Below are 24,043 nucleotides of genomic sequence, written 5' to 3'. Positions count from 1 at the left end.
CATTCAATTCCAGTTCCGATTTGTTTCTTTGTTTATTTGTCTCTGTAATGAGGGAAAGGCCTCATTTAAAAAAAAAAAAAATGGTGGTACAATATAGTAGAGGTTAGAATTTTCCATTTGGCCATTTTTAAGTGTCCAGGTTAGGGGCATTAAATGATTAAATGCATTCACACTATTGTAGAGTGGTCACCGCCATCCACAGAACTCCACATCTCACCCTTGGGAGTAGACACCCATTAAATGACAGCTTCCTGTGTACCTCTCTCTCAAGCTCCCACGGCCGCCACCCCAGCTTCTGTCTACGAATCTGACTGTTCTGAAATACTTCAGCTCTGTTCCTTACTGTCTGAGTGATGTCACTTAGCATCCGTGACATCAAGCCAGGCATGGTGACACGCATCTTGAATCCCAGCACTTGGGCTGCAGAGGCAGGTGGATCTCTGTGAGTTCGAGGCCAGCCTGGTCTACAGAGCCTGCTCCAGGCCAGCTAAGGCTGCAGAGTGAGGTCTCAAAAACAAAACAAGAAAGTGAAATCAAGCTTCCTCCATTGTTGGAGCGGATGTCGGTATCTCCTTTACGATACTGAATACTGTTCTGTTGTGTGTTTTGTTTATTGCCTATCCATGGACGGACAAGTGGGCCAGTTCTGCCTTTTGGCTGTTGCAATGCTTCTGGAAGCATGGGAGTGCAGGCAACACCATTCTGATTGACTTGCCTTCTCAGGTGCATAGTGAGGCATTTATATGGCAGCCACACCCTGCCATTGCCGGGACGGCCATGTTCTGTTCTCTTGTTAAAACCAGGGCCTACTTCTCATATGTGAGCCCGTTTCCTCTGTGGGCGGCCATGTGGAAGGCACTCTATGGTAGGGCCTCAGCAATGCTGTTCTCCTCTACCCCAGCCTGCTTGGCTTCTCCCCCCACCCCCCTGCCGTGGGTTCCTCTGTCCCCTTTTCTCCCTGTCCTGGAGGCCTTCCTGTGTCAGCAACCTAGTCCTTCGGTGCTCTCAGCTGTGAGCCTTTGGCTTGGTCAGCACTGGGCGTTTCTGGTCTTGGAGATGTCACTGCTGAGCATCTCCCCATGTGGGTCCCCAGGTCCTTCTCCAGCATGTCCAAAGCAGTTCACAACCTTCTTTCTTCAAAAATGTCCTGTTGCCCAGTGTGGTGACAGACACCTTTAATTCCAGCGTTCCAGAGACAGAGGCAGATGGGTCGATGCTAGCTAGTTCAAAGCCAGCCTGGTCTATATAGTGAGTTCCAGGCCAGGAAGGGCTACATAGTGAAAGCATGTCTCAAAAAAAAAAAAAAAAAAAAAAAAAAAAAAAGTCTGCCAGCGTCTAAGAACTTTGAAGTCACCTGTCTCTGGTCCTGACGCCTGTCCTGGACAGATCTTTCTCCACCCCACCCTTTCTCAAACCAGCTTTCCCCCAACACTTCCCCCCCTTTTTTTTACCTTTGCCGACAGACAATCCCCTGTGCACCCTCAGACCCCTCCTTACTATTGTCCCCCAGAAAATGTTCCCCCAAAAAGCATATGGGCCAGTCTCCTCTACAGGCTGTGTGTGAGCTGGTGACATCTGTCCTTGCCTTCTGTGGTCTTTCCCCAGCACCTCAAACTGTGACTCCAAGCCAGGCTTCCCCAGCTTCCATGTTTTAATGGGCTTAGTTGAGTTCTACATTCTTTGTTTCCAGAAAGTTCCCAGAAGATGCTGAGGTGTGGCCTACTTACCACCAGCAGTTGGCACACGTGGACCCTAGGGCTCGCCTGTTTCATAAGGTGCTGCAGACCTATATTCAGGCTATTAGTTTGCAAGAATTCATGTCTGTGTGTGTGTGTGTGTGTGTGTGTGTGTCTGTGTGTGTGTGTGTCTGTGTGCCTGTGTGTGTCTGTGTGTGTATGGTGTGGTGTGTGCATGCATGTATGTTTGTGTAGGGCTTTGTGCATGTGTGTTTGAATATGCATGCATAAACATGCATGTGGAGGCCTGAAGTTGATGTCAAGTGTCTTCTTCAATCACTGAACACTTTATTTATTGAGATACGGTCTCACTGAACCCTGAGGTTACCACTTAGGGCTAGTCTGGTGTGGTGGTTTGGATGAGAATGGATCCCATAGGTTCATATATTTGAATGCGTGGTCCCCAGTTGGTGGGACTGTTTAGGAAGGATTAAGAGGTACGGCCTTGTTAGAGAGGTGTGTCATTAGGGAAGGTTTTGAGGCCCCCAAAGACTCCTATGATTTCCAGTGTTCTCTCTCGCTCTCTACCTGTGGTTGTGGATCAAGATATGCGCTGTTACTTTGTTTCCGCATCATGGACTCCAGCCCTCTGAAATCATAAGCCAAATTAAATGCTTTATTTTATAAGTGGCCCTGGCGTGGTATTTTATCACAGCAATAGAAGCCAGATGGTGCTGAGAATCCCTGTCTGTGCTTCCCGAGTGCTGGGGTTACAAGTGGCCGCTATACCTGTGAACGTTTTGTATGGGTGTAGGGATCCAAACTCCAGTCCTCACACTCACAGGACAAAGGCGTTAACCTCTGAGCCACCCGCCCCCCCCAACCCCTGCAAGGATCCTCAAGTTTTGTGTTGTAGTTCTAACCTTTCCATCTTACATAAAGTTGATCTTTCATGGCTGCAGTCAGGAAGGCAGAGTCCTCGCCACGGGTGATACTAAATTCTCAAAGACGTTATTTTCTTAGCCACAGGCCTCAGTCGTGGAAGGTCTGTGGGTTGAGCCTCTTTGAAAGGGGCACCCTCTTACTCAGCTCTGCCCCCAGGGCCCGGCATGTCAGGGAGATGGGCTTCTAAGGCTATTGGTGGGAGGAGGGGGCAGGAGTGCCCCAGGGCCTCCTGGGAAGAGGTGAATGTAGGAACAAGATTCCAGGTGGGAAGAGTGCTTGGCAGGGGAGCTGTTCTGGGGAAGATGCTGCAATCCTGCCAGAGAGAGAGAGAGAGAGAGGCCTGACACTGTCTCCTTTGAGCTTCATTCTAATTGAGAAGCCAGCTGCAGGGAGCCAGATGTTCTGGCCGTTTCTGGAGTGGGGGTTCCGGAGGGCTGTGGATTGTGGGAGGTTGAGCAGGCAGCAGACGGGGCCCTGTACACCTGGGAGCTGGGGGGCGGGGAGTGTTAAGTTCCAGGTAGGGACCTTGGAGTTGTTGGTTGAGGAAATGAGGTGGGTGGCGGCAGAGAGAGGGGCTCCCCAAACTTCATTACCTTCCGGACCCCCTCCTTCCTGTCCTTGAAGCGTTTTGGCGTCTGGCCTCCTCCGCTTGCTGAACATCCCTCTCCTCTTCTAAGTCCAGCCAGGCGACTGTCCCCACTGAAATTTACGTGTCTTTTCTCAGTGCCGAGCTGTCCCTCAGCAGAGTAGGCCGTGCTCAGTTGGGATGCTCAGAGTTGTGTGAGCATCAGTTGTGAGCCTGAGCAGGCAGACTCTACGCGCACCCTCTATGACCCCAGCTGAGCCCCTAACCGCTGTTTACTGTTCGGCACTTGAGGCATGACAGTGACACCCCGACTTCATGAGGTCACATGAGGGTCCCTGGCAGCACAGTGGTACACGCTGATTACTCCGACATTGCCGGGTGTCAGTGTCCGCTTGTTGTGTGGTATTTGTCTCTGGTTTGAGCCAGCAGCCTTACGGATGGAGAAGGCTGTAGTTGGTGCTTGCTGCCTGAACTGTGGAGGCTAGCCTTAGCTCTTTGCATAGAAAGTGACAGCTCCCAAAGACGGCAGCTAGCCCCAGAGAGGAGGAAGCTGAAGATCCAGGGAGCTGGCATCGAGGTCATAGCAGAGACTCCTCAGCTTTGTTGAGAATACGGCATATGTGGATTTTCCAGGCCTGGAGTGGGACTCAGAAGTCTTCATTTCCAAACTGTTGGTTAGAGATCACCCTTAGTGGTTTGGAACTTGCTTTGTGGAAGTGGGAACTGTAGAGCATACAGTACTAAATGCTAATATACTATGGATTTTCCTGACCGTCCATACCTAGGTTACTAACCTATAAATCAAGCACAGTAAGAGATTAAGAACTAAAAATAAAATAGAAACTGTAACAGTGCACATTGTAATAAAAGGATATTTAGCTAGGTATGCTGGCACACGCTTTTAATCCTAGGATTTGGGAGGCAGAGGCAAGTGGATCTCTGAATTCAAGGCCAGCCTGGGCTATGTAGTGAGACACTGTCTCATAATAAATATGTAAGTTAAAAAATATGTAAGGGTTAGGGAGTGGGTAGTTCAGTTGGTAGAGTGAGCTAGCGTGTCCAAAGCCCTGGATTGCATCACCAAGAATCTAGCATAAACCCAGGACAGTGGCACACACCTCTAATCCCAATGCTCCAAAGGGGGCAGCAGAGAGACCAGAAGTTCAAGGTCACCATCAGCTACATAGCCAGTTGGAGGCTAGCCTGGGCTACATGAGACCCTGTCTAAAAACAACACTGAAGAGCTATATAAAACTTATGAATTGAAAGCTTAAAGTATATAACTTGGTAGCAGCCCTGGGGTGCTGGGTTCCTATGATCGCCTACCAAAGCATCCTACCAAAACAACCCTTGTGAATTGTTTACTTCTAGAACTTTCTGTTTTATGTTTTCAGAGCTCCTTAATTCTAGGTACCTGAAACTATAGAAAGCCATATTCATCCCTGCTGAACACTCATCCTTACACTCAGCTCCTTAGCAGGACAGGAGGACTTGGTTGGATCTGGCAGGTTCATTGGAGTGAGATTGTAAGTGATAATGTGTCAGTTCAGTAAGAGCCCCAGAGAGCTTTTGAGATTGCATGGGGTGACTTGATTGTGGTGACATGCATTCCTCAGGGTCACCTCACAGTTCGGTCTCCCTTAGGTGTTGTTTTCGGTCCCACTGAGCTGCGGTCATCTCCGGAGGACACCCCAGAAGCCAGTGGCACTCTCTTTCAGCACTCACCACACCGAAGGTGATTGATTATTCCTGCCTTTGATTAGCACGGCCTGAGATAGCCCAGTACTCAGTTCCCTAAGCACCTGCCCTGTGGCATCTTTGGCAGAGGAGGGCCTCATTAATGCCTCAGGCATTGTAGAGCAGGACCCAAGCAGAGTTCAGAAGGGGAGATGTATCTGTCCAGTGCTGAGATCAGCAGGCTACCTGAGAACCCAGAGCTGAGCCGGGGAGAAACTGGGGTATGGAGTCAGCAGGCCCTCCAGTGAAAGCACCAGGGATACAATATACTAGAGGTCTCCCAGGGGCCGGGGCCAGGCTCTGAATTCCCTGAGCGGGTGGAGGGTCCACAGAAGGAATGGGAACTTAGGGGGCGAAGCCAGCAGTGTATGTGGGAGCCCAGAGCACATTTCTGCTGTTTAGAAGATAGGCCCTAGGCCTAGGATCAGGTCTTTTACGCATGGGCCTTAGTGCTGGGCTCAGCGGCTCTCCCCCAGGCTATGGGAGCAGCATTTGGTATCAGCACCACCCAGGGAATGAGGGCAGAGCACTCCGGTTCCTAAGGAGGACTGGAATCTCTGCTAGGTTCCAGCATTTGCTGCAGGCAGAGAGCCGGGATGCAGGAGGAATTCTGGCTTCTGAGGAGGAGCCAGCTCTGGTGAGAGTGTCTGCAGGAGGTTTGGAACCCAGCTGAGCACTGCCGGCCCTGAAGGACTGTGGGGGCGGGACCTCGGGCCAGAGCCACCCCTGGAAGAGGAAGCCAGTCAGGCCGGTTGTAAAATGGAAGGAAGGTGGGAGGTACCAGGCAAGGGTGAGAGGATTAAGGTCTTAATCCCTGGGCACCCATAAAGCCTCAGGTGACAGCATTTCTTTCAAAGTTCTACCTGCTCGATTTTCTTTAAATTCATCATAGCTCCTTATAGAAAATCACACTGTAGGAAATCACACCTGTAGCCCAGGATAGCTCTAAATTCCCTGTGTAGTCAAAGGTGACCTTGAACTCCTGACCCATGTGCCTCTCTAGCTCCTGAGGGCTGGGATTACAGGCAGGCACCCTAGCCACCACCACCACCACCACCACCATGCCTGGTTCATTTTGTGAAATTTTCATGGCTCCCTGGTAGCTATCTAAGTTTGGGACCACACTTAAGTGGTCCCCAGAAGTTGGCAGTTAGCCTTTTCATTTTTAATTTTCAGTGTGGTAGATGTGGCCGGGAGGAAGAATTTTGCAGCTACAACCTTTCCCATGCCGGAGTGTTTCCTGGCAGTAGGTTCCTGGGAATCATTTCCTGTAGCCACCTTCTGGCTTCATTGCAATGTGTTAAGGCTGACAGCCCTGCTCTCACAGTGTGGGCACAAGCCTCGTGTGGGTGAGATGGCCACTTAGTCACTCACACATGCATCTCACAAACATCTATTACGGGTAGAGATTTCATCTCCTGTGGCTAAGTCAATTGCCACCAACATCTTGAGCTTAACTGACAGATGTAGGAATGTTGGATTCGGCGTGATGTTCTGCCCTCCTTGTCGTGGTCACAACTCAGGGGTCCCAGACAGCCTGCAGGTCCAGAAGTAAGTGTGGGTGCCTGTGTGGCCACACCTGTGCATATGGAACTGTCTAGAACCTCTCCTGTTTGGTGGACTCTCATAGACTTGAGTATGCTGTCCTCTCTTCCATCCAGTCATGCATGTGCTGAGGGAGAAAAGTAAAGTAGGGTTCTGGGCATAAGGAAAGACATAGAAGACCATATTGATAAGGTGAAATTTGAGCAGACACATGAGGGGAGGGAGGGAGACGGGTGACTGTAAAGAAGGATGTCACAGGAGAGGCAACAGCAAGCACGGACCCCCGAGGTCTATAAGCTTGGTGCAGGCTGGGAACAGTCAGGGCAGCTGTGTCTAGGCAGAGTGAGCATGGTGAAGGTGGACAGAAATGGCCACAGCCAGATCATGCAAAGCCCTTGGATAGCCAAGGGAGATCTGGAAGCTGGGGTTCCCACCCTCAACCCTTGGAAGCAAGTCAGAACTATGGCATGGATCTTTCTTGCAAATCTATGTGGGCCCAGACTATGTTTGCTCCTGGGTAAGGCCCTGGGAGTTGAAGCCTGTTTGGCTGCCCTTCAGTTCCTCATCCATGTGGTGAGGGCCCAAGACAGGAAGCTGGTAAGAAGATGCTGAGCTTCCCAAGGCTGGGACAACCCCCCATCTGTCATGACTTAGGGGTGTTTATTCGATATTGTGTCATTTTAGGCTAGCCAGTGGGTGGGTGTAAACACCATGGCTTGATATTTAGGCTTTAATCTGTTTAGTTGATCAGATTTAACTTCCTTGCCAGGAAGCAGCCGGCTAGCCCTCTGCCTGCTGTGGGTGGTCATGTAGCAGTCAGGAACGTGAAGTGGAGGAAAGGGGAACACATGCTCTGGGATGGTTTTTCTACTCACAGTGGCTTACCCACAGTGCACTATTGATTACATATTGAGGACTGGAGCCTGGGCTGGTTGCCTGAGCCATGGGGCTGATCTTCACAAGCCCAGATCAGCCTTCATGTGTTAACTCTACTTCATCCCCTATCTAAAAAAAATTAACTCAAAATACGTTTGATGACCTATGTATAAAAGCTAAGGCCCCAAACCTCTCAGAGAAAGCCATAGAAATCAATCTTTATTGTTTTGGATTTAGCAGTGGGTTCTTGGCATATGATACCAAAAGCCCAAACCACAAAGGAAAAACCAGTACATTGAGTTCCATCAAAACCAAAGCTTTGGTGCATCGCATGAATGATGGTAGCCTATAGACCAGGAGAAAGTGTTTTAGAACATAAGCCCATAAAAGTTTAATATTAGGAACTTATTCCTAAAATTAGGGCTAGAGAAATGGCTCAGTGGTCAAGAGCACATGCTGCTCTTCCAGGGGACCCGAGTTCTGTTCCCAGCACCCACATTATGTGCAGTTCATAACAGCTTAGACTACAGCTCCAGGGGCTTCCATACCCTCTTTGGTTTCTGTGGGCACTGCAATCATAAGCACAAACTTGCACACAGACACAGACACATATGTTTAAAAACAAATCCTTCAAAAGTGTCCTAAAATTCACCAGCTCTAATCTTGACAAGTTCATTGCAATAAAGGGCAGAGGACTCGAACAGACATTTCTCTTAAAGATGGATGGCCAGTAAGCATGCATGCATGAAAGGGCACACTCACTGTTGTTAGTCATTATGGCTGGGAAAATCCAAGCCATGAAATACTTCTGTGTACTTAGGAGAAATGGTCATAACTAAAAGAAAGGAGAGGGGAGACCCCCAGGTGTTAGCAGGGATGTGGGGAGGTAGGAAGCTTATTGCTGGTGAAAATGTGAAATGAGTTAGCCTCTGGAGGAAAGCTCACTAGGTCTTTTGTCTTGGTTAGGGTTATCATTGTAGCAGGAATCTTAAAAGGTCTTATTAATGAAAACAAACCCAGAGCCAGGTATTGGGATGAACGCTGGAAGATCAGAGAAGCAGAACAAGCCACAGCTTCCTCACCTCGCCAGTTCCTCAGCTGATCCTGTTTCCTCAGACTGGAAGCCTCTGAGTCCTCATATCCAAATGGATCTCAGCTGAACTGCTCCTAAAAGCCTAAAAGCTTAACCAGCCAAATGCTGCCAGTTTCTGGTCCTCACGCCTTATATACCTTTCTGCTTTGTGCCATCACTCCCTGGGATTAAAGGCGTGAGTCACCATGCTTGGCTGTATCCTTGAACATATGGATCTCTGCCTCTGGCATGCTAGGATTAAAGGCGTGTGCTACCACTGCCTATCCTCTATGTTTAATATTGTGGCTGTTCTGTCTCTGACCCCAGATAAGTTTATTAGGGTGCACAATATTTCGGGGAACACAATACCACCACATATCATTGCTAAGATTAAACATCATGACCAAAAGCAAGTTGGGGAGGAAAGGGTTTATTTGGCTTACATTTCCCATCAGTGGAGGAAGCTGGGACAGGAACTCAAACAGAGCGGTAACCTGGATGCAGGAGCGGATGCAGAGGCCATGGAGGGGTGCTGCTTACTGGCTTACTCATCGTGGCTTGCTCAACCTGCTTTATTATAGTATCTAGGACCACCAGCCTAGGGATGGCACCATCCACAATGGGCTGGGCCCTCCCCCATTAATTACTAATTAAGAAATGCCCTATAGGCTTGCCTACAGCCCAATCTTATGGTGGCATATTCTCAGTTGAGGTTCCCTCTTTTCTGATGACTCTAGTTTGTGTCAAGTTGACATAAAACTATCCAGCACACTTTGAGAAAGGTAGATATGGAATTCCCATATGACCTGGCAATCTGCCCTTAGGCATCAAACAGAACACAAGCATCCAAACAAACGCTTCTATTGTTGTTGTTTTGAGACAGGGTTTCTCTGTGTAGCCCTGGCTGTCCTGGAACTCACTCTGTAGAGCAGGTTAGCCTTGATCTCAGAGATCCACCTGCCTTTGCCTACCTAGTGCTGGGATTAAAGGCATTGCACCACCATGCCCAGTTCCAAATGGATTCTTTCACACTGAAGTTGATCGCATCACTCGGCGAAACTGGCAGAAGGTGAAAACAACTTGAATGAATGAATGCCTGTGGGAAAAAGGCATTGAGCTAAAGAAACTGAGTGTCAGATAGTCATGAAAAGGGAAAAAAGTTGTGGCACACGCTAAAACAAAGAACTTAGAGAATATGCTGACGAGCAGTGAGGTGGACTCAGAAGGAGATGTCATGATTCTACTTCGTCCTGATTTGTTTTTGTTGTGTCAGCTTGACACAAGCTAAAGTCAAGGGGAAGAAGCTCCTGGGTTGAAAAAATGCCTCCATCAGATTGGCCTGTTAGCAAGTCAGTGGGGTGTTTTCTTGACCGCTAACCGATGAAAGCCTGCTTTGGGAGATACCGCCCCAGGGTGGGTGTTCCTGGGGTGTGTAAAAGTGGGCTGAGCAAGGCATGAAGAATAAGCCAGTAAGCAGGACATTCCTCCACGGTCTCTGCTGCAGATCCCACCCTGGCTCCTCTTGGATCGCCTGTAACCCATAACCTAATACACCCTTTCCTCCCCAGGTTAACGTTGGTCATGGTTTTTTATCCCAGCAGTAAATAGAAAGCTAACTAGGACACACTTATATGAAAGATCAGAAATAGGTAGATCCTCAGAGGCAGAAGGTAGAGAGGTTGCTTGGAGTTGGGCAGAGGCCTATTGCTTAATGGGTACAGAGTTTCTGTTTGGAGTGTTGGAATTTTCTGGAAATAGACAGTAGTGATGGTTGCACAACGTTGTGTATGAATATAATTAATGTCACAGAATTGTGCTTAAAAGCAGTTAAAATAGCCACTTCTAGACCCTGCATAGTTTTAAGAGCATGATTAAAAAATAAGGTCGACGTTAACACCCTGTGCCTGAGGAAAGCTTGGTTCTGTCAGGAGCCCCTGGGATGTACTGTGACATGAGGGTACCTCAGAGACACACAGGCTCACCTCAGGGGCTGAGCCCAGTTCCTGTCTCTGATAGGGATTTCCAGTACAGTGTTGTGTCTCCCTGGCCCTGAGAGGCACTCAGGATGGTCCCCCACCTCCCTGTGTCCATCTAGTTCCGTGTAAAGATTGCTCTGCCTGGTTAAAAAAAAAAAAAAAAAACACAGAAAACAGCAAACTTGGGTGATTTTCCCCAAATTGTCCTCAATAACCTGTGTCCTGCTGGTTTTTTTTTTTTTTTCCTGCCTGAGCATTGGTGTGTAGCCTCTTCTGGAAGCTCAGCCCGCTCAGCTTTCACAGTTTTACCCGAAAACACACCTCTTCTGGGCCCTGCAGCCATAAAGTCAGTGCCTCTCCTGGTCGCCTGCCCCTTCTTTCTCCTCTTGTTTCCCGTGTGTCCTTTTGAGATCCGAGCTCCACTAATGAAGAGTCGGTTGAAGGTCTGGCTGTGGTCCTGCACCCCCTTGGTATACTGGTATACAGAAGACAGGAGGTCCGGGATGTGTTCGAAGCCAGCAGTCATGGGGACTGGCCTGATGGAAAACGCAGATGTTACGACTTCCTGAAGCCGATGAATACAGTTCCAGCAAACTCACACTGCCGATTGGCTTGTTGCTCTGCTCCCCAGAGCGTGTTCTTGGATATCACCTGTGTCTTCTCCTCTCCTCCGGGGGCAGCTCTCACCCTATGCTCAGAGCCACCTTGCTTTGTCACATCCAGGTAGATTCCTCTGCCCCCCCCCCTCAGCACCTCCCACTTGTGTTTTAGATTCTGAGGCTGCATTATAGCCTGTGTCCCTACCACACCCAGGGTGCCCCCTAGCTTATAGGTCCACAATGACTGTCTTTCTTAGCTCCTCCATTCAGAATCCTTAGGTGTACCTGCAAATGTCAAAGCGTTAGCTCTGGCTGAGTTCTAGTTTGTGGAGTCCAGGCTGCTGGTGAGGACCTCCCTAGTGTCATAGACTAGGAGGAGCCCAAGGTCAAATCCAGGGTCTGGCCTCAGGCACTAGGTGGCTCACTCCTGCTACTGGGAAGCTAATAATTAACCCTGGGATGGCTTCTGATCTGCTGGAAGGGCCTTGATTGGCACATGATACTTCCCAACCCACACCTTTTTACAAAACTGAGGGAATCATTTGCTGTGTTTCTCAATGCCGAAAGGGGCCGAAAGGGCCATGACCTTCACAGAAAAGGACTGTCCTTTGGAGGTTGTTTCTTTAAGTTTTCTGGGACACCTGTTAAAAGCTCTGTGTCACCTTACAGTAGAGGAACACAGGTAATAAACAGCCATATCATTACCCAGTTTCTAATGTTGCAGAATTAATGGGGAGAAAGGCGGCTTTTCTGGACCATTTCCTTCATAACAGGAAATTCACCTCCATGTGAGCCTTGGGGAGTGCTTGTGAAGATTATCTCACCTGGGTAAGAATGGACCTGTAGTCAGTAAATTACAGAGGCCGAGTGATTAAGTGTGGGGCCCTGTCTTTCCTGCAGTGAATCACCTGTAATTCACCTCCCGCCCAGTGGCATGGGTCAGGAGACTTGGAGCTGGCAAGTGTGTGATGTTAGAACTGAGTGGGGCTCCATCTTCCTGGTGGAGTTGACTGGGCATGCTTCTCTGAGCTTAATCTACTGATCTGTACAGTGGATCGGTGGGAACAGAAGTCATGATGCCAGGAGAGACAATGAGTGGAAAGGCACTTGGAAACCTCTGATGCCGTCTCTTGTTCCCCCCACAGCAATCCCAGCTCGGGGCTAGCCCAGGGATGTGGGAACGAGGTGAGAGGGGTGTTGACTATGGGCGTGGGAGGCCAGGTCCTCTGCTGTCTCTCTGGGTTTTAAACGCGCTGCTCCTAGGGAGTGTTTCCAGGGAGGCAGCTGAGACCTGGTAAGTTGGTTTGTCCAGGGTCAACGTTCGTCTGCCCGTGGCAGAGCAGAGGCCTGCTGAGATACACCCCCTAAAAAGGGCTTTATTTCAGTCACCAAGCACTCTTGGCCTTCGACACATCTTGGGGCTCAGTCTAAATAAATAAATGCAACAATGCCAGCTATATAAATACACTTAGCAGTTTAAACTTATGCTTTTATTAGTACTAGGGACAAGTATACATTTCTGCATTTGTGCATGTTTGGTTTCTAGAACACGGTGTTTTGAATGTTCACATACATTTCTTTCAATTAGTTCCAAATACAGGCATTCCTCACACTAACTTTTTTTAAGTCTTTAAAAAAAGAGTTGTATTCGTCTTCTGCTCTCAGTTTATCAAGAAACAAACCCCCAGGAAGCTGAATAGGCATCATGAGAGTCCGTCTTTATCTCTGGTTCTAGAGGCACTGGCTGCTGGCATGGTTACAGTGCCTAGTCCAAGCGAGCTGGCCTGTGGGATTGAAGCCTTCCAGGGCTTTAGGGCTGCAACGAGCCTCTCAGAGGCTCTTGCCTAGGAAAGCCATGAAAGAAAAGGTAGCTGAAGAAAAGCCTCCCTAGCTTGATAGTCACAAATGGAAGGATGGGAAGTGGGCGTGGGCGTGGGGGCAAGGATAAGGGTGGGGGCATTTTTCTGTGTTTCCGTGAGATAAAAGCATGGGGAAGGCTGCTCGATGCTAGTGAGTATTGGTTTTTTTTTTTTTCTGGCCTGGCCGTCCCTGGCTTCAGACTTCTTGGCAGGGGTGGAGGCTGGCAGGACAGTCCCCTGTGAGATTCCAGCCTCTTGGCTGGGATGCACCATGATTAGCACATCTCAAACCTTTCAAAGTGACTTTAGCTGTTTTCTTTAGTGAAGGCTTCTGCTGCTTTTGGCTGTAAAGGGGTGGGGGCTGGAGCCCAAGACAGAAATATCAGAGGCTGACACCCAAGTGGGTGTGGCCACGGCTGAGGGCAAATATTAACACAGTATTTTTGTAGAGTTTATGCAACTTGATTCATGTTCCCGTAGAGTAAATTTATTCCATCCTGTTTTTTCCAGTCTGTTCCGAGCTGGGTGGAACTATCCACGGGCAAGATGGGAAGAGGTTGGTTGCTTAATTTTAGGTAGAAAGTGCTAAGCGTTGAACGCACTTCACTGTCAGTTTTTAAGCCTTACGTAATGAATGCCCTCTTCCTACTACTTCGCCCTCTAACTCGTGATCTGATGGACCATTTAAAACTTCCAAGAACGAGGCATCCATTTAGAGTGACTTCTGTGGAAATCCATGCAAGGACAGAGAGTCTGAAAAGTGGCACAGCTGAGTACGGCTTTCTGTAAACAGAAATATACCCTGGGCACTTTCAAAACAGAAGTCAGGATGGAATTTTGGTCCCCAAAGCCTAAAGCTCATTTATCGTACTCTCCAGTAGTAGCCTTCCACTTGATCACCTCTAGTGATGGGCGTTGGTCAACTAAGAACCGCCCACATTCCAGAACCGGTTCCCCGAGCTCCCCCACCAGTGGGTAGCTCAGTATCTCCCATGTGTATGCAGCCTCTTCCTTAAGCTTTGTCTTCTCTCTGTTTCCTTTTCTTTCTTTTGTTGTTCCTGTAAGTGTGCTGTGTGTGTGTGTGTGTGTGTGTGTGTGCGCGCGCGCGCGCGCGCGCGCGCGCGCGCATGTGAGGGCCATAGCATGTTTGTGGACATCAGAGGATAAACATGGGTGTTGATGCTTGCATTCTCCCATGTTTGAGATCAGGGTCTTTCTTCTGTATTTCACATCTGTGAACCATATTCCAGGTTAACTGGCCTGTAAATCTCTGGGGATTCTTTCTCTGCCTCCCATTTTGCAGAAGGAGCTCTGGGGGCACTCACAGAAGGGCCCAGCTTTTACACGGCATTTGAACCCAGGTTCTCACACTTGCATGGCAAGTGGTTTACCCACTAGCCGTCTTCCAGGCCTTGAAACCTGTTCATTTCACCTCTTTAACCATTGGGTGAAAAAGAATCAGCCCAGCCAGACTGTGGTGGCGCATGCCTTTAATCTGCACATGCAGAGGCAGGCCAAGTTTGAGGCCAGCCTGGTCTACAAAGTGAGTTCCAGGACTGTGGCATAGAGGAACCCTGTCTCCAAAGACAACAACAAAAGAAAGTCGATAATTTGCATACACATTCTCTGAAAGGCTCAAAACAGCCCGGGGAAGGAAGGAAATCTGTCTTTTTCTGGATAAGGAAAGTGAGTCTTAGAGAAAAAAAAAAAAGTAAGCAATTGCTGAGGTTCCACTCGGAAGTGATTAAGCTGGAGTTCACACCTTCCTACTGCCTTATGCTAAACCTCTCACCGTATCCTGATTCCTCTTTTGGTGTGAAAGCCTCTGAAAGACCCTGACCTGATCTTCCCTGAACTTTCACTAAGCTATCAGTTACCCTCAGGCTCCTCTCTTGTCCCGGAACTCCTAAAACCTCCCTGAGCTTCCCCTGCCGACCTTCCCTGCCAGTGGGGAGCCTTCCCCAGGCCTGGACGCCTCCTGAGCTGGCCCCATCACCCACGTCACCCAGAAGGTCCCCAGCTCTGTAGCTTGTCCCCTGTCCCCCAGGGCTTCCTATCTTATGGAGGCCAGGCTCCCAGCACCTCTGCCTTCCCCACCCCCCTTGCCACTTCCTGGCTTGGCCTGGGGCCGAGTAAATGAATTTTGAGTGAGTAAATGGTCCGGAACTCCTTTGCCGAAGTAGTAACCAAGGGAGCCAAAAGTAATTATAAACAAGATCTACAGGCCCTGGGGGTTGGGGGGGGGCACACACAAAATATCCGAGTGTAAGGCTGGAATTTGGGGATTACTCGGAGGCTGTTGGGAGACACCCTTGGCCCACACTTAAGTAAGTTCTAGAAGAGTCTTTCCATGGCGTGACCTGGTCAGAACGGTTAGTCTCTGGATCTTGCTTTTGTCCTTGTTTGTCCCAGCAGGCAGGTTGGTGGCAGAGAACAGGTCAAGTTCACCAGTGCCAGGGTTGGGTGAGTGCATGGGCAAGGTCCAGCACAGCCTACACCGCTGTGTGCCTCCCGGAAACAATCCTGAGAGGAGAGGTGGGTCCTGTGGACTGTGAGGGTGTGGTTTCAGCATGAGAAGGTCTTCCCAAACATCAAACCAATAAAAAAAAATCTCATCTCCGACAGCCTTTCCAACAAGTATTGTCAGCCGGGGAGAAGAGACCTGAGAGAGGCCTGGAGCCTGGGGAGCCTGGGCTGCCTTTGCCCTGTGTGGTACCCCAGGATCTCATACCCTCCCAGAGTGGCCACCCTCTCCTGCTGGGCCTGATTTCCTCTTGCCCCAGGCCGACCTGTGTGAAGGTGGCTGAGGCCTCCAGGGCTGGGAACCTGTTTCCCTTTATACCACTATAAAGTTCGCAGACATCCTCCCCAGCGCTGGCGGCGGCTCCAGGAGCCTGTTTTTATCCTGCGCTTGGAGCAGCTTAAGCTGCTTTTCAACCTCCCAGTGTCCAGGCTAACTTTTTTGTTTTGTTAGTTTTGAAAGTGTCATGGTGTCCAGCCTATAAATAAAACCTATAAATAAACCCTGGGCTCTGGAATGAGAAAACTGACATTTTGAAGTCGTCTGGGAACGAGGGTGCTAATTCATTAATTGTTGATTTGAATGGAACTGACCGGGACCAGTCATTCCAGCCCGGCTTTGGTAGTGGTGGTGGGGACTTCTTTGGGAGGTCCCCTTTCTCTGAACAAAAGGGTCCAGGGAACAAGTGAGGTGGTTGATTCTACAGTTGTATGGAGGGAGCATTCGGATTGGTGGTGCCAGGTTAGCTGAGTGTGGAGCTGTGTGAAAGTCAGGTGTAATTGCTCGCTCATCAGTGTGCTTCCTGTGACCAAAACCGTTAAGTACTTCTGTAAACGCACACCCAGTTTGTTGTTGTTGTTGTTGTTTTTTTAAGTTTTTGTTTTCACACCATTTGTAATTATCATATTGGTTAGCAGGCTTTAAGCTTTCAAAATACTATTTTAAAAGTTAACTTTTTTGGTATATAAGCTTAAGAGAAGTTGTTTACTGACTTTAACATTAATTTAGCAATAAAATTAATGTTATGAAAATGCCTTGTTTGTTTTTGTTTGGGGGGTTTCTTTGTTTTTTCCCTCAAGACAGGGTTTCTCTGTGTAACAGCTCTAGCTGGCCTGGAACTCGATCTGTAGATCAAGCTGGCCTTGAACTCAGAGATCCATCTGCCTCTGCCTTCCAAGTGCTAGGACTAAAGATGTGCTCTACTACACCTGGCAAAAATGCTTTTTTCAATGAAGAGACTTGTTTTCCTTACTTAGTAGGTGTGTGTGTGTGTGTGTGTGTGTGTGTGTGTGTGTGTGTGTGTAACGTGTGTGTACGTGTGTGTACTGTACATGTGTGTACACACGTGGTGTGGGTATGTGTGCCTGTGGGTATGTGGGATGCTGGGAGCCTTCCTCAATCACTCTCCCCACCTTATTCTTTGAGGCAGAGGAAGACAGCTTCCTCTTGTGGTCTCCCATCTCTGCCTACTGAGTGCTGGGGTGATCCACAGCCTGCCGTGCCTGCCTACTGACTGCGGGGTTATCCACAGACTGCTGTGCCTGCCCAGCATATACATGGATGCTTGGGAACCAAATTCCCATCCTCATGCTCAGGCTGTAAGCAGTTTAGAAACAGAGCCATCTCCCCGCCCCTAGTTCAGTATTGACTGTGTACATTGAAAAACTAAAGTTAATAGTAAATCAGTATATTAACCTTTGCATTGTTAGGCTTTGTGCACGCCTTTAATCCCAGCACTCGGGAGGCAGAGCCAGGCGGATCTCTGTGAGTTCGAGGCCAGCCTGGGCTACCAAGTGAGCTCCAGGAAAGGCGCAAAGCTACGCAGAGAAACCCTGTCTCGAAAAAACCAAAAAAAAAAAAAAAACCAAAAAAAAAAAAAACCAAAAAAAAAAAAAAAAAAAAGAAATTAAGAAAGCCAGAAAACTGAAAGGACAGTGGATAATATTGATCTGTTGACAAAAATCACAGCCATGAGGAAAAAAAAAAGGTTAGATTCCATGTGCCACTCTATAATTTGGTTACCAGCACATAATTAAAATTAATCAAACAAAACCATGTTGATGGATGTGTTTTCCTACGGATGTGGGCATTTCACAAGCAAAAACTAAAACCACTGATTTTTAATTCACTTGGCTGAATTGAACTTCAAAACATTTGGCAAGCCTAATAAATCACGCTGAATGTCGGCACCTCTCTCTCTCTTTGCTCCTTTTTAGGAAAATGCGAGCAGTCTCTTGCTTTTGAGAGGGATGCACTTTGTGTGGGTGTCCTGATCTTTATTCTCAGAGGCTACAGATGGATAAAAACTTGGGGTCAGGATGATGCCAGCTACTTTGAGGGAACAAGTCAAGACATCTGGTTACAGAGTAGCAGGTGACAGACAGAGCGCTTTTTGAACTTCCCTTCTTACTTGTTCTGACATCTGTGCTAATACCAGCGCTGACATATAGACTGGCAAAATCTGCCACTTCATCAACAATGATTTAGGAAGCACTTCTTCCACCCTGAGGGACGGGACAGCTGCTACGGACATGCTTTTTATGTAGCTCTGGGAAGTCACTAACACAGGCTTGGACACTGACCTAGCAGTCTAGCCCCCAAGACCCTGGTTATCGTCACAGATGGGCAGAACGAAAAGAAATCCTGGAGATTATAGTGTGTGGCTCTCAGGTTGCCCCTATCATTGTCTTAGGGTGGAAGGTTATTAAAAGTATGTCTTCTCTGTAGCAGTAAAACAAGTCTTGGTTTCAGATTGCGTCCTGGGGCAGGAGGAAAGAAAGACTCAGAATCATTTGTAAAATTTTCGTATGAGCTATAAGATAAATGCTTGTTTGATGTTTGTTTTCTTGAGTGCAGTAGCTTCACTGTGGTGATGAAATAAGTATCCTTGGTCTCGGGAGATGTGTGCTAAAACCTTTAGAAGTAACATGATAATCTGACCTGTCGCATGTGCTTGAGAGCAAACCCTGCGTTCTGTACACCTGTACGTGTGTGCACGTGCACAAGTGTGTGTGTGTGTGTGTGTGTGTGTGTGTGTGTGTGTGTGTGTCTCACATGCATGTGAGTGTAATTCACCTGCCCCTGCTTTAGGAATGCTGAGATTAAGGGATACACCATCACACCTGTTTTCTCTTATTTTTCTTAGTTGTGTGTTTGTATGTGTGTCTGTATACATGTGAGCACAGGTGCCCAAGGAGGCCAGAGTTTAATGGTCTCCGCCAGCAAGCCCCATTTTATTTACCGATAGCTTCTCTCACTCAACTAGGAGCTGGTGGATTCTGCTAGTCCAGATAGCCAGCTTGCCCCGGGGACCTCCCGTGTCCTCCGTCTCCTGAGCACTGAGATTAGGGGTGGCCGGCCACATTGCCTGGTTTTTATTTGGGTGCCTGGATCCAAACTCCCCAACTCCAGTCCTCACATTAGATGGCAGGTACCTTATCCACAGAATCATCTCCTCACCCCTGTAAAGTTTTGTTTGTAGGAAGAAATACCCACTTCCTTTAAAATTTAAGGGACACCTTAGCCTGGTCCCAAAACAAAGGGCTTGGAGGCAGTGGTGGGAGAACTGGTTTGTTTTCTTCTGAAAGAAACATAAAGCATGTGTCATGTGATTGTTAGGGACCCAGTTGACACCCCCTCCCTACACCCCACTCCCCCCCCCCACACCAGGACTAAATTAATACAAAATGCAGCCCAACTTCTGTGTGTTCCCAACAGAAAGAAAAGGCAATACTGATACTCTCTCAGCAGCCGACTAAGGCAGCTATGTTCCATCCATTAAATATTGAGAATTGCTGTTGATTTGGTGGGTCACTGCCTCACGTGGCTGATGGCACATTGTGTTATTTCCTGTGCTAGAAATCTCCCTCTCCAGCGCATCGGTCATCTGTTGATACTCAAAATTAGAAAAGAAAAAAAAAAAATGAGAGAGGAATAAAGCTTTCCTCAGCCCAGTAGGGAAGAAGGATTAGGAAAAAGAAGCTGAGTTGCAGAGAAATTCTTACACTCTCAGAGAGCGATTGCCAGGTGAACAAGAAGAGAACCAACCTGTGTCACCCCTAAGTCGTAGGGTTGGAGGCGAGTGCTTTCTCCTGGTGGCCACTAGGTGGTGGTATTGGCAAGGTCAGCCTGAACATACTTGCCTGGATTGGTTCTAGGAGCAAGGCCCACCCATGCATAGTTCACTTACACAGAACACTCACACATTTCTTTATAAACCCCAACTGTTTTCTTTAAATAGATCTGGGTGCAGTGCGGCATACCTAGTCCTGGCATCTGGCAGGTGGACATAGGAACATCAGGATTCTAAGGCTATCCTGCACCACGTAGCAGCTTCTAGGCCAGCCTAAGCTACATAAGACACTGTCTCAATTCAATTCAGTTAAGTTGAATCAATATTTACTTACTTGTTTATTTTTTTTCTGAAAGTCTCTTCCCCTTAAGCTTCTGATTTCCCTGCTTCCCCCTCTGCCTGAGGTTTTGGGATTACCTGTGGGTGTGGCCTGGCTTATGCAGTACTGTAAATCAAACCCAGGGCCCCACGCATGTTACCTAAGCACTATACCAACTGAGGTACATCCTTAGGCCTTGAAACATGCATTCCTCAGTTAAAGGTCTAATTTCCTTATCTCCCCCCCTCCCCCGGAGGTATCTAACATCTGTAGTAGTGACTAGCTTTGAACACCCAGTGAATTGATTTAAAAGGAATAACATTATAGAAATGACACATTTATATGTCTGTAAGCTATTTGACATTAAGACAGCCCTACAAATCTGGACTCTGTAGTCAGCACCTGTGCACATCAGAAACTTAGCCTTGTATCCTGGCATGGTGGCACATACCTGTCATCCTAGCACTTGGGAGGTGGAGGCAGGAGGATCACACCCACCCTCAGTGATGTAGTAAATTGGAGGCCAGCCTTGGCTACATGAGACCCCATCTCAACAGTAATAAATAGGCAGTGCCTTTTATTGACTATCTGGTATGTGTCCCCTACAGGATGCAAGACACCTTATGTATTCCGTCTCGAACTTCGCAGTATTTACTGAGCCCCAGCTGTGTGCATCATGAGATCATGCTTTTTCTATAAATGTTTTCCGAATCTCATCTTTGATTAAGATCTGAATCACTGTAGAACCCACAAAGTATTCCAGCTATCCCAAAGCTATAGCTCGTTGATTTGAAACACTGTGCAAATAGGCTTGGCTCCCGTGGTATCAATGGTATCACCTGCAGCTGTGATGGTCTGTGGTTACTGAGGCCAGTGTGTTCCTGTTTGGGTTTTGGCTTTGTTTAGAATTAAGAGGCTTATAAAGGAAGCCATAGAAACCCCGAGTTCCCCAATTGCTGCGGTACAGGAAACAGGGCAATTAGTCAGCATCTATTGTCCAACCAGATTGTTTAAGATACAATTTCAAGACAATCTGGAACCACCTCCTGGCTTGATAATGTGTAGTTTAGCTTCGGGCAAGCTCTTATCAAGGTTCACTGCTTTAGGGACAATCACAGGAAGAACATTCTGCAGTTTTCATAAAATATCTTTCAATGACACCATCCTTAGGCTCCAAGGCCTTCGGTGTGACAATCAGGGTGCAGGGAAAAGTCTCTCTGAGTATAACCTATGACCATGCTGGGGAGCATCATCAACCATGGTTCAGTGTCCCAGGGACATCGATTTGAACCCTGCCTGTGGGTGGTTTGTGTTGCTCTCATTCCCAGGTTCCTCCTTGAAGCCCCTCTGCTGGTTTTATGTCCAGGGTCTGTGTGAGGATATCTGCCCTGCAGACCTGGCTGTGTTCTAAGGCCAGCCATGTGAAAAGCTGCTGTCTGAACCTCAACTCCAAGTCTGCCCTTTGAGGGGCTCCCAAAGGCCCAGGGCGCCAAATCCCCATGAGCAGTAGGACCAGTGAAAGCATCACTTTCAAAAGTTGCCCCAGGAAGCGCTGAGGGGTACTGCCCATTAATACTATACTTCATAATGATGCTGCAGTATCTTCCAAAAAGTACAATTCACCTGAGATTCTTCAGACAAGGAGCAAGCAACAGAATTGACATTTCCAGTTGCATGTGGGATAAAGCATTCGGGAACGCATTTGTTGTCTTTTGATAACTTTTTGTATTACTCAGAAAATGCATCCCTGATTCCAGTGACATTTGTATTGAAAAGGGCATGGTGGAGGTGGTGGGTGGGTGGGTGGAATCTTCTGTGATTGAGTGTGTGTGTGTGTTTTTTTTTTTTTTTTTTTTTTGAACTGCCAGTCCCAGGAATTTTTTTTTTATTAATATTGAGATTTCCTGTCCTAGCTAGCTAATTTTTTTTTTTTTTTTTTTGAGACAGGGTTTCTCTGTGTAGCTTTGTACCTTTCCTGGAACTCACCCAGGCTGGTCTTGAACTCACAGAAATTCCCCCTGCCTCTGCCTCCCAAGTGTATAGCATGAATCTTAAAAGTTCTTATTAATAAAATCAAAACCAGGAACAGTTATTGGGGTGAACGCTGGAAGATCAGAGAAGCAGAACAAGCCACAGCCACCTTGCCAATTCCTCAGCTGATCCTATTTCCTCAGACTGGAAGCTTCTGAGTCCCCATCCAAAATGAATCTCAGCTGAACTGTGCTGCTCAAAGCCTAAAAGCTTAACCAGCTCTAGTCCCTGGTCTTCACGCCTTATATACCTTTCTGCTTTCTGACATCACTTCCTGGGATTAAAGGCGTGAGTCACCATGCCGGCTGTTTCCAGTGTGGCTTTAAACTCACAGAGATCCAGATGGATCTCTGCCTCCCAAGTGATAGGATTAAAGGTGTGTGTGCCACCATTTTCTAGCCTTTGTATCTAGTGGCTGTTCTGTTCTCTGACCCCAGATAAGTTTATTAGGGTGCACAATATTTGGGGGAACACAATACCACCACACTAATGCTGGGATTAAAGGCGTGTGCCACCACTGCCTGGCCTAGCTAGCTACTTGTAAAAACTAGAACTTTCCCCTAGAAGACCTTACATGTATTGTGACAGGGACTCAGTGCACTGCTCTTGCTTTCTTCCTGTAGCCATTCTGTGGTCCCTCCTGTCCCAGAGACTTGACTTTCAGTCTCTGGTCCGTTCTGCCCTCCTTTCCACAGTGGAGGAACATGCGTCTGTCTTTTCTGCCATGACGCGTTTAGTGCTGTCTTCCTGGGTGTCTATGCTTTGCTTCCTGAGAGCAGACAGACCCCGATGGCTAACTTGAGCATCACTTGGAAGACTGAGACGTTCAGACTGACGCTCAGACCACACGCAGAGCTACTGCATCTTGGTCCAGTCCTGCTCTGTCTCCTCACCTTGCAGTGTGAGAAGCATTGAACTGAAGGGCATCTCTATTACATCCACGCTCGCACCGTCTTTCTGTCTTGCCTGCTCTGCTCCAGTCAGCCTGAGTTTGCCTGTGGCGTGCTAACATTGTTTTTCCCAGACTTTGATTGCTTGGCCTTCTGTTTTGTGCTCTCGTGCATTTATTTATTGGTTTACTCAAGTACTTAATGGATCGCCCATGGGAGCTGGGTGTCACAGGTACAGTGAACAAAAACAGGCCTTATTCCTACCCCCCTGGAGCTTGGTGTGTAGTGGAAAACACAGCTAGAAACACACACTGAGTTGTAAGGGTAGAATTACAGTGAGCACAATTGGGAGTCTATAACGCCCTATATGACTGGCTGGGAGACACTCGAAGGTGTCCCTGAAGGGGCGGGACTTGTTCCTAGCAACAGGAGTGAGTACCACAATCAGAGGGGAAGCAGGAAGCAGGGAGGGGCAGTGTGCTCTTAAAAAGCTGCATCTGCATTTGCTCTTCCACTTAACCAGTTAATCATGTTTTCTCCCTTCCATGCTGAATTAGGCTTCCTGTATCCTCTGTCGAGGTCCAGGCTCTCAGCACACCCGCAGGGATGTTATGGCTGTATGCTCAGTTGCAAATCTCGTCAGTCTTTTTATTCTACCAATCCCACTACTGAGCTGTTGGCAAAACCAGTTTGCTTACTCTTCCAAAACACAGTGGTCAGATTTGAAATTGCCCTCTGATGCCCTCACCTCCTCTTTCTCCTTTTAGTTTTTTCTTTTTGTTGTTTTGTTTGGTTTGGTTTGGTTTGTTTTTGTTTTGTTTTGTTGTTTTTTGTTTGTTCATTTTGAGAAAAAGTCTCTATTCTAGTAGTTCTGGTTGCCCTGGAACTCACTTTGTGAATCAGGCTGGCTTCAAACTCATAAAGATCCACCTGCCTTTGCCTCCCCAGTGCTGGGATTAAAGGCATGCACCACCAAGTCCAGCCTGAGGCTTCCTTCTTAAAAGCATCTCAAGGGCCTGGGGAGAACACTCAGCTGGGAAACACTTGCCTGCCATACAAGTGTGAGGGCCAGAGTCCGGATCCCCTGCACTTATATGGAAAGCCAAGTGCAGCAGCGCACATCTGTAATCTCAGTAGTAGGGAGACAGACAGGAAGACGATGGGCTGCCGGGGAGCTGGCCTGGGCAAATCAGTGACCTCTGGCTTCAGTGAGAGACCTGTCTCTAATTAATTAATTAATTAATTAATTAATTAAAAGATAGAATCAAGATAGGGGGTTGGTGTTGGTGTTGGTGAGAGAGCAGAGCAGGTAAAGGTGTCTGCCCTCAAGCCTGAGTTC

General features: G+C 47.9%; 1 protein-coding gene across 7 annotated transcripts in view; it reads left to right on the top strand.

Annotated features, from left to right (window-relative positions):
• The window catches only part of Ptpn3 (protein tyrosine phosphatase non-receptor type 3), a 162,206-nt gene that overhangs the window by 49,350 nt on the left and 88,813 nt on the right, over nucleotides 1-24,043 (top strand). The window contains exon 1 of one of the 7 annotated variants that reach the window (XM_076564251.1): nucleotides 11,676-11,694. The exons of the other annotated variants lie outside the window; for them this stretch is intronic. The gene's annotated coding sequence lies outside the window, so the exon portion shown is untranslated. Of the gene's footprint in view, nucleotides 1-11,675; nucleotides 11,695-24,043 lie in introns of those variants that run through there. 7 annotated transcript variants of the gene reach the window in all.

This window comes from Peromyscus maniculatus, chromosome 2 (assembly GCF_049852395.1).
Source record: "Peromyscus maniculatus bairdii isolate BWxNUB_F1_BW_parent chromosome 2, HU_Pman_BW_mat_3.1, whole genome shotgun sequence".
NCBI lineage: Eukaryota > Metazoa > Chordata > Mammalia > Rodentia > Cricetidae > Peromyscus > Peromyscus maniculatus.
This window is presented reverse-complemented; position numbering and strand designations above follow the sequence as displayed.